This window comes from Montipora foliosa, chromosome 13, assembly GCF_036669935.1.
Source record: "Montipora foliosa isolate CH-2021 chromosome 13, ASM3666993v2, whole genome shotgun sequence".
In the NCBI taxonomy this organism is placed as follows: Eukaryota; Metazoa; Cnidaria; class Anthozoa; order Scleractinia; family Acroporidae; genus Montipora; species Montipora foliosa.
The window spans coordinates 22,614,589-22,626,203 of NC_090881.1; positions in this window are offsets into that span (position 1 = coordinate 22,614,589).

The following is an 11,615-nucleotide window of genomic DNA, read 5'->3' on the forward strand; positions in this document are numbered from 1 at the left end:
CATTTTGTAATCAATTTTCAACTTGAATAGTCTGATTCTTTGGAAATGAACACAGAGAAGGATCATTCTTACAGATTGAGACAGTTGTACAAGGTTCAAGAGGGCAGCTTGTTCAATTACAACATGGGAATCATAGACCTTGCTATGCCCTTAGACAGTGGTTATTTATTTCAGGTCCTCAGATTTAGTTCCCTAGGGATTTGGGGATGTGCTTAAACTCGAAACCTTAACTAGCTATCTTGCTCTAGTTCCCTGAAGCTAACGCCATGTAAGCTAAGTAATTTTCAAATGGGAGGTGCTCCATGCAATACACGAAACCAAGACTTAACCTGACTTACTCTCTGTCAGAAGCTTCAAACTTTCCACAATTTCTAAACATTTTTCCTGTGGTAACATTACCAACTCTCTATTTTCTGGCTGTTTACTCAGACCATAATTTGGTCAATGCTGCTGTTTTTGGCCCGTCGTTCACGCTTGTTCACGTTCATGCCAACAAACTTGAAACCAAAAAAGGCAACCTACCGTAAACTTTGGGTGTGAACATTTATTTTCATAATGTAGCTGAAATTCTTGATATTTTAACAAACAAGAATGCCCAACAGAGCAAAAGAGAGAACAGGGAGAGGTAAACACGTAGGTTGGAATCAAAACTAACGCGGTAAAATGTCTGTCTAGTCTGCTTATGTGTGTTTGAAGAGCCCTTCGAATTGTGCAACTTTCGCAAGATTACAGACTACGTGAGAGTTCCACACCAAAACAACTTTGTTTCCCCTTATTCGAAAGTACTTTGCTGTGACTTTTTGCCATAAACACCCCAACCGTTTCTCGATCTTTTGACACCGTCTACACGTAAGGCAAGGAAGATAAACTACACAGATAACGACACGAACTCGAAAACGTTTCGCCAGGTAGACCGCCATTATTTTGGTTTCTGCTTATGGCGGGCCAGCGGATACGCTCATAAGAGATCTCAAAGTCGCGCACGCGCAGACAAAATGCCCCTCTGCTGCGACGAGCAAGGATGTGCGTGAAACGAGCTCCACCTTGAAAGAACTAGACGAAAAAAGACATGGCATCTACATTTTAAAACTGGACTTCTGCTTTAGCGGAACAAAGGTAAGAATCTATGCTAAAACTGACTTTGAGCTAAACGCATAGCAGTTTATCATAGTTTGGACAGCAACGTGTTAAAGCTTCGGAGCGATTATAGAATTCAGTGCTATCAGGGCAATCCATATGCAATTATCGGAACCTTCTGAAGAACGAAACACATTACAATAAGCACTTTTGTTATTGAATGATATGGAAATAAGTGACCCTGCATTCTATAATTTAGCCCAAGCTTCATACGCTCTTCACGCTACGACGAGAAAAACTTGCCATCTATTGGGACATTCCATTTTTTATCCGCACCCCCCCTATGGAAGGCATTTTTTTAAATGTCAAGAAGGACCCTGTCGGAATCTGGATTTTCTGCTCCAGTTTAGGGGGTCGGAATCGGAAGTCTTTGTTCTATACAAAAACGGGCCTGTCGGAATCAAGCTTCAGAGGAAAAGGAGCCTGTCGGAATCTAACTTCAGAGGTGAAAGGGACCTGTCGGAATCTGATTTCAGAGCAAAAGGGACCTGTCGGAAAAATGCCTTCCATAGGGGGGGTGCGGATAAAAAATGGAATGTCCCATTGCCTACTATTGTTATTGCGCATACGTTCTGCGCATCTCGAGATACTCGGATTTCCTATCGGTTATGCTTACTAATACACGGATATTTTTGCGCGGTTTAAAACTATCTGGGGGTAACCATGCATTTTTGAGAGAGAATAATTATTAAGCTTCAATTTGAGAAAGAACGACATACATTGCTTTGTATTTTAGAGCTTTTTACAAATATTATTCATCAATTATCTTTGAAAAATGCGTGGTTACCCGAAATTTTCTTTTTGGATTTCAAGAACACTTGTTAAGATCTACATTTCCTGCGTAATCACACGCCGGGGAAAAAAGTATCTTTAATTAGTAGGCACCGTCCTTAACTAAAGGAAGCCGGTCGTTTCGCCTGCAAGTCGATTCGCGTACAAGTCGATTCGCTTACATTGAGGTCTATTCACCCTAACACGTGAAGTCGATTCGCCTACATACATACCAAGTCAATTGGCCAAGTGGAGTAACCTAAAAGTTTGTTGTTATATATCAATCGATACAAGTGTAGCCTGACCTGCAAGGGGAATGGAGACAAGACGCTCCTTTGTGATCGAAATGAAAAGCATCACAAAATTCACTTTATTTTGAGCTGTAAACAACAACAAACAACAATCTTTATTTGTGCCCAGAAATTATATAGTGTTAACATAAATACAAGAAAGAAAAAAATTACAAAGGAAAAGAGCACAGCCACTAAGAAATAGCTAGGCTAATCGAGCTAAGTGGCTGGGCCAAGCGGAAAAAAATTGCAAATACCCTGCATTAAGTTTAACATAGAACTATGGACACGATTTACCGTTCACGCACACACGCGCACACACAAATAACAATAGACAAGGGGAAGTGCACACACAAAAACTGGAAAATAAAGTACATCAATGATCCAGTCAGTAGTTGGAGTTAAGCGATTCTTTTAAGAGAATTTTGAAACAGGTATGTGGCAGCGGAGGACTGCCACTGAGTTTTCCCGCTGTTTTTTTCCATTTTTCTTTTTTAATGAGTAAATAAATGTAAAACAAAATTAAAATAACATTAAAATCAAATACAAATACAATAAAATGTAAAAGAAAATGTAAGTAAAATCTTAATGAGATACAAAAGCAATTTATAAATTTAAAACAAAAGCAAAGTGCAGAGTCAACTATATTCAGGTTAAAATTGACTGCATTTTTATAAGAGAATACAAAATAGAATATAAGTAGAAGTCAAAGTCAATTGAAATTGAATACATTCTGAAAAGAGAATGAGAAACAAAGTTAGTGGCAGCGCGCGGCCATGCAAAGTGTGAGGTACGACTCTTGGATTTTAATGACTCTTCAATGGAATTCCAAACTTTAGCTCCAAAAAAACAAATGGTAAATTTGCCATAATTGGTTCTCGCTTTAGGCAGATAGTATGAAATCTTACTCGCCAGTCTGGTTTGATATTGATGCACTTTGTTGATACTCGTAAAAAAATCGTTAAAAATTAAGGGCAATCTCTTAGAGTAATAGTCGTACATGAATAAAGCAAAATACAAGTATAATAAGTCACTTACTTTAAAGTGGTACTACGACCAAAAAAAAATTTTGTCTTTTCTTTGGATTTCAAAACCATGTTAACTAAACACTAACTCACCCAAGTTTTAAGTTCTGATTTTAAAAAGACACCTGTTTATTTTAGCTGGAATTTTCTTATTTATTGGTCCGCCATTACTAACTTCAAAATCTTGAGAGAGCTGGGTCGCTCACTAGTTTAAGAATGCAATGCGTGTGTACGCGACGTAATTAATATGCAGCACGGGAGTTTCGGGCTTTCAGACCTTTCAACCCGTGTTTTGCATATATAATAAATTGCGTTTACACGCTGAAATTTTAAGCTAGTGAGTAAATGACGTCATTTTCTCTAGATCCAACCCTCTGAGGTCAAATCGGCCAGTTTTGAACATGAGTAATGGCGGACCATGAAATCCAAAACTTACTTGGATCCAAAACTTGGATAAACTATGTTTATCCAAAATAAACAGCCTTTGGATAAAACTCAAAGCTCAAAATTTTGCCAGTTAGGTGTTAAGCGAACACGCTTTCAAAATCAGAAGAAAGAAAGGAAATGATTTTTTGATCATAGTACCACTTTAAGTATTTTCAATTTCCGAAAGAGCGGACTAGAGTGATAATTATACTTTGAGAATGTTATTATTCTGACAGCTCTTTTTTGTAAGGTGATGAGAGGAAGGAGAGCTGTTTGATATGTAGTCGGACCCCAAGTTATTAGACTATAAGTCAGGAAGGGATAGATAAGTGAGTAATACAACTGTACAAGGACCAGATCGGTCACAAAGTGCCTTGTCTTAGAGAGTATGCCAATACATCTCTTGATTTTTCTTGAAATTATATGTGAAATGTGATACTTCCAACTGAGATGTGAGTCAATGAGAAGACCCAAGTACTTAATAAATTTCTCTTGTGCAATCTCCCTGTTAGAGATTTTTAATTTGACTATGTGACCCTTGGCCTTTTGAGGGGGATGGAAAATAATGAAATTTGTCTTATCGATATTTAATGAAACTTTATTAGCCATAGGCCTGTCAATGGACTCAAGTTCAGCTAAATTAGAATTAGAATAAAACAGGTTTGTATCATCTGCAAAAATGTGAAAGTCAAACACATTACTGCACTTACTGAAATCATTAATATACATGTGAAATAGAAGAGGGCCTAACACAGAACCCTTTGGGACACCATGAGTAACGAGAGTGTCATCTGATTTAATACTACCTATAGTAACATACTGCCTCCTATTGCTAAAATAGGAAGCAAACCAGTCATGTTAGCAATGCCACGGATTCCACAGTGGGTTAATTTATTTCAATAAAAGTGATAAGTCTGTTATGTACAAGCTTCTCCAAGATTTTATTTAAAATGGAGAGCAATGAAATGTCAGTAGTTATTCATGCAAGTGACTAAGTCCTTTTTATGAACTGGTATAACATAAGCTACGTGTACATGTAACTTAAATTGGTCAGGCACACACCCACTACTAAAGGAAATATTAAGAATAAATTCCAAGGGAAATGATAGGCAGGTTTTTAATAACTTTAGCAGGCATACAGGAATGCTAAAAAGGAAAGGAAAGGAAAGGAACTTTAAGTGTCTAATCTTCTAGCGCCGTAGAGCACTAATCGGGGACACTGTAAATTGAAATTAACAAATTAACGCAAATCAAATCAACCTTTTGGTTTTTGAGGAGAGGGGAAACCGGAGTACCCAGAGAAAACCTCTCAGTGCAGAGTAGAGAACCAACAAACTCAACCCACATATGACGCTGAGTCTGGGAATCGAACCTGGGCCACATTGGTGAGAGGTGAGTGCTCTCACCACTGCGCCATCCCTGCACCCCTTGGACGAGTTCATGCAAGTAATTATCTCTTCTATCTCTGCTGTGGAAGCAGGGAATAGCATAAAACTGTTTGCCTGCAAAGGACCAAGAAAGTCTAGGGGATCAATATCAACTTGCAAAATTTCTTCTGCTAATTTACTGCCAATTTGAGAAAAATGATTATTAAAAGCTGAGGCAATAGCCTTAGAATCAGTGATAACATTATTACCAACAACAATTGTAGAGGGGAAGTTGAATCCATTTGGTTTGAGGGTAATTAACTCTTTAATGCCTGCCCAGGTTTTTTTTGAATATTTTTACCACTAGCAATGAAGTAATTATGGTAGTAATTCTTTTTGCTGACTTTGAGGAGTTGGGTAATCTTGTTCCGATAAAACGTATATTTAGTTAAGAAATATATATTCCTAGTTTCTAGGAACCTTTTATAAAACTTTTCCTTCAGCTTAATAGATGTTTGGATGCCAGGTGTCACCCAGGGCTTAGATAATGACTTAATTTCTTTCCGAGTAAGTTTACGAAGAGGAGCGTGCTTGTTAATCAGATATGAAATACAGAGATAGAAATTCTGAAAAACAGTGTTAATATCAAGCACACCAGATTCACTAGTTAGTACCTCTTCCCAGTTCACATTGCTAACCTCAGATATATCAAGCCTAGAGTAATCCCCTTTGTACAACTTAAAGTTTTTTGGAGGATTAGATAACTTTGTAATAATCAGAAAATTAGGCAAGTGATCTGTTATCCCACAGACAATATTACCACTAATAGCATAGTGCTCCAGTGAATTAAAGAAGATATTATCATTTAAGGTTGCAGAATGGTAAGTTATTCTAGTAGGTTTCAGAATTTGTGGATGAAATGCATAGGATCCTAGAGTATTGACAAAATCTTCTGTCTCAGAATGAAAATCGTAGTTTAAAAGATTGACATTGAAATCTCCCATCAGAAGACAAAATTTACCTTCTTTATTTACTTTCTCAGTTGCCTTATACAAAAAGTCAGCAGCTTTGGTAATATTTTGATTAGGATGCCTATATATTAATCCACAGACAATATTATGTTGGTGTGGGACCTCAATTTCGATCCAAATGGACTCAACTTCTGGATTAGAAGTGTAAAAGTCATCACGTTTAGTGTATGAAAGGTTATCTTTAATGTAGAAACCAACGCCACCAGCATTAGACATAGATGGTTGAGACAGGAAATGATAACCAGGAAAATTAGTGTTTAAAAAAGGATCAATTCCAATGTCACATAACATTTGAAAGAAATCATCAAAGTTTGCTGAAAGACTTCTTATATTAAAGTGCAGGGCAGAAAAAAGTCCTATCAGAGATAGTTGATCCAATATCTTCATTAGAGTGGAACTCATGAGTTGAGTAATAACCAAAATTAGTCACAGAGGGTAAATTCAAGTCAATATCAATGCTGGATAAATTTGGGTTATTAATAAATGTAGATAAATCAAAACATGGTAAAGACTCTAAATTCAATCAAGAGATTTTATCAGAGCAGAGACAGTTTGCGTTGGAATTATAGACCAATAGCTCTACTAGCTCATGGTCTTCTACAGAGTTAAAAGGAAAAATTTCATTACGACAATGTAGCGAAATAATTGTACTCCTTAACAGATAAGGCAGAACATTTAAGATGGAACCACCAGAGGCAAGAATCACACTGGATGCCTCTACAGTTCTCTCTCGCAGACCTCTTACAGTTCCTACACTTAGACATTATCGTTTACAGTAGTAAGAATTAACGGATAATTAGTAACAGTGTAGGAAAGTACTTAAAGTACTTAGCTGGATCCATATGATTAACCTTGGTCATCTTGCCGTGCAGGACGATTTGAAGGAGATGCTTGCACTCGGCCACCAGTTTGAACTTGGCCCTGACCTCTGAATGATGCTTTTAACTTTGCTAGATCAGATTCACTAGTAATTAAATGGGAGCAACTGTCCTTGTTCTGCCTGTGGAAAATTCTACCATTTGTGGTAGATATAAAGTTGAAGTTCAATTCTTTCTTAACTTTTAGGGCTGCTTTAAATAATTTCTCCCTTGTCTGAGTAAGACTTTCGGAGAGGAATGTTTTATTTTCCTCCGATGATGAAAGACCAGCAAGATCCCTGGATGATATGTTTTTAAGTTTGTATCTTGCTCGGTAGAAATTCTCCTTAACGTCTCTCTTAACAAACTTTGCTATAATACACGGAGGTGGGGAATGCACAGTATCATTATCATCAATCCAAGGACGAATAGGAGGAAGCCTATGGCTGATCGAGATGTCATCTTCGCATACCTCAACATCAAGAAGGCTGGCCACTTGTTTCACGACCTCATTTGTATTTTCGTCACTGCTGATGGGAATTCCTTTGATTTCAACACAATCTCAACGTATATATTGCTCTTGTTCATCCTGGAGAACTTCATTCGTCTTAACTTTACTGATAATAGTATTAAGTTCAGCCTTAAGGGGGGTGGCTCTTAACTACCAATCCGTTGCCATAGTCCCCTTCAAATAGTCATTTCTCAAATTCCTAATTAACTCTTCAGTTATCCGTTTTTGCCAAATGTTCTATCTAACATACCTTTGTATGATTCGACTCACAACCATATTTGGTCAATCACGTGACCGAAACAGAAAATGCCTAATGCGAGTTAACTGTGTTGTTCTCATTTTTTTAACGCAACAGTATGAGAACATTCTAACACAAAATCTGTAGCATGGATTTTAAAAGAAATTTTTTCATAAAACATTTTTATGTCATAAGGTCCTTCTTTGACACACTTTCCAAAATATCAGTTCCATTTTCTGTCCAAGTAGAAATTCCATGCTACAGTTTATGAAAAGAGATGGGAAGGTTCCCATTCGTTTAAAAAACCGCCTCTTCCTTTCGTTTCCTGGGGGCTTTTACCTGTTTTTCATTAAAACCCACGGCAGAGGACTGGGACTAGTTGCGCATGTGCCTTCTGATTGAAGTGTTGACAGATTTCCATTGAAAAAGTTCCTTCATAGAACCACCCATATGCATGCTACCTTTTTGTAAGGGTCTTTTACTAAAAGCTTCCTTAGCAACCATTGTCTTTCTGTAGTTAAGTGCCATCCCCCCTTAAGAGCATTATTCTCCAGCTCTAGAGCTTTCACAGTCCTCTCAAGTTTAACCACTCTCTCCAACAACTTGCGATGCTTGTCGTCTTTTAAGTTCAAAGAACTCTCAATTGGCTCCAGTTTTAGTCTTAAAATTTCCTCCAGCACTTTGCGAGTAACATGCACACCCATAGTGAGACAAGAACAATAACAAAATGTTAAGACACTATACAAAAATCCAAAAAACTCAAGAACTTTGATGGCCGTCAAAAAAACATGTCCATCTTGTTCACTGAACAACCAAAATAATGTATACGGTAAGTTGGTGTAACGCGTGAACGGTGATATTCCAAAACTATGCTCTACATTAGTATACGATATTCTTTTTTGTATTTGTTCCATCCGCGGTCCGCAATTGGTCATCTGTAATTGGTATATTTCAATCCTCATTGAGAAGTTGTTAGTCTCAATGATTGTCCTAAGAATTATTTTGTTCCCTCTAAGGTCCTCTTCTGTTCCAAGAATTGTTTCCTCTGCGGTTCGATGTCTTAGGGCTTGACTTGTTGCGAGAAATTGAACTTGAATTGAAATTAAATGTTTGTTACTTAAACCTTTGATGAGTAGCACGGTCATCACTACATTCTGGGGGTACTTTCTTGTTAATTGCAATATCTTGGCTTCTAATGGCTATTTCACCCTGAAAATTTTCCCATATCGTACAAATAAGTCTTTTTGATGAACAAATAATTTAAGTTGTATCCTTTTCAAATTAAACCTGAAAAAATATTTCTGTTCCTGAAAAAAATGACTGAATGTTCATGTAACGCGTAACACAAACAATGGCTGTCCGAGCGTCTTTTGAAAAATTACTCTGCTTATAACGCACAAAGTCTTATGAAATTCCAGTTACATTTCAGAATAACAAAGGGAAATGCACACAACAACTTTCAGATACTTTTCTGTATTAGAAGTTCTTGAAAAACATGTTTGAACCGACCCTTCATTGTAACGCTTCACATTGTTTTGAAAGTCAGTTTCTAAAATAGATCGATACAGCTCGTCACATGTCTCAAAATACAAACATAAACTGTGTCAGATGAATGGGCTTTATGTGACAGACTCTGTGTCAAAGTTTAAAGTCAAAATACAAAGCGAGGACGTAACTGCAACAAACTTAAAACTAGATGCTCCATGAGCGTACACTGGGTTGCCTGAGTTACTTGTTACTCAAAAACAGAAGGAACTGAGTTGGGTGGTATTGAACTGCAGCGTTCCAGGCAATTTTTTCAAGTCAGGGGTCATTAATTAACCCATTGACTCCTAAACCGGCTGTGACCGGCCGTAAAAATGGCGTCTTGATCTTAGGCCTCTACCCAGTCCCCCTTAGTAAATCTGTATTTTTTTGTTGTTGTGGAGATTTAGTAGGATAATTGACCAATCATTTGTCCTCTTGTGAGCATATTTTGACAGCTGATAAGAGACCCCACGAGGGCTGGCTTTTTGCCCTTTCGATCGCACGATCAAATCACGCGAAGACAACGGCCGATGCGTCCCATGGGGATATCCCTGCTTTTTTTTCGGGGTTTCGGAGGATCTAGGGATCTAAGGGATCTTTTATGGTTTTCCTATAAGAAGAGGGGATACTAGGGACAACAATTTTGATTTAGATGTCTTTTAAAGTGACGATGAAGACGGTGACAACCAAGTGAAAGATGACACCAATGATAAAACAAGAAGCTCGCTGGAATGACCAGCTCGATAATATTCAAGTTCCAGATTTCGGGGCAGCCACTGGCTTTTATTTGTTTTAGATAATCGTAATGTATTATATATTTATAATATATATCATATGGGAATTAATGGTAAACGAAACGAGTAGGTATGCCTGTCAAAAACTCTTGAAAAACCCCCAAGCATATTGCCTGTTTTCATGGAGTTCGCCGTGCAGAATTAAAGGCCTTCGTAGCAATTAATGTAATAATGGGCATTGACTAGCTCCCAAATTTAGCTTTTATTGATCACCCGATGAATTTTTTGCAAGTGACAAGTTTTTTTGTCCTAAAATAAATTGGGAATTGAAGGAATTTTCGCCTTCGGCATACCTCAGAAGATCATTCTGATACCAAAGCGAGGCTCTAAATTGACGGTTTTGCTAGTAAAATAAATTGAAAGGCAAAAGGAGAGAATCAAAACTAACAACACAAATTGTGAGCGGATTCTATAAGTTGAAAAAAAAAAGAGGAAACCAACACGGATTAGTTTCCCCGTGCCATGTTACATGTGAAATCTGTTGGAACGTCTTGGCTGCTGTGTCATATGCGCGTAACTCTGCGCAAACAATTGCAAGCACCTAACCAGAGCTTGATCACAAACAGTTTGCGTTACATTAATCCCCGACCAATCACCAGTAATTGCGGATGATTGCAAATAAGACGCAAGATATATTTTTTCCATCATTACATCTTGTTGGGAACAAGTAGCAATGCAAAAGTGAGGAAACAACGATATGAAAACACAATCATAAACTGTTTCTGATTGTTTGTGCTCGACTGTATATGTTTTGACGAATTAGAGGCAAGTAAAGTAATGAAAATGGCGTCCGAGCATGATTGTGGCAATGAGTATACTCCTCAAAACAGTGTGAATTTAATGAATCAGGGAAAACCCTGCGAAATATACCTGTAGTAAAGTTCTTGATCACAAAGAGCCAGTTCCTACGTAACAGTATAATTTGATACTGGCTATGCTGCAGCAGTTGCTGCTCCTCGAAAATGTATCGGACCGAGAATCAGCGATGTTTCTTGACACTTCCTTTCTGCCTTCTTCTTTGAAACAACTCCAACACAAGAAGTTAAGCACGATGCAAAAACTAATTCTGCTTTTAGTTTTGCGCCCTTTTCTTACAATGTCATGAGATCAAGTTGCATAAAGCAATGCTTGGGTCTGAAGGTGAATGTCGAAAAAACTAAAGCTGTATGGCTGGGTAGTAAGAGATTCTCAAAGGACATACTACTTCTGGAGAAAAATTTAGCATGGGTATTTAATGAACCTTTTGACATCGTAGGGATAACCTTTTTTTGTTGAAACCCTGCAAATAGTAGAGTACAATTATAGAATAGAGCTGGATGAGGTTAGAAAGCTTTTAGACTCATGGTCCTGGAGACTTTTGAGTATCATAGGCAAAATACAGGTAATTAAGTCACTCACAGTATCTAAATTCGTACATCTCTTAACAACTCTTCCTACGTATACTCCAAATGACTCTTCTTAAAGAATTAGAAACAGTCTTCTTCTCCTTTATTTGGGGTGGAAAGGGGGATAAAATAGCAAGGAAAACAATCATTAATGATATAGAAGATGGGGGATTGAAGATGACCGATATTCGATCATTCGCCAAGGCTCTAAAGATCTCCTGGATTAAAAAAGTATGGGACATAAATTATCAGGCAG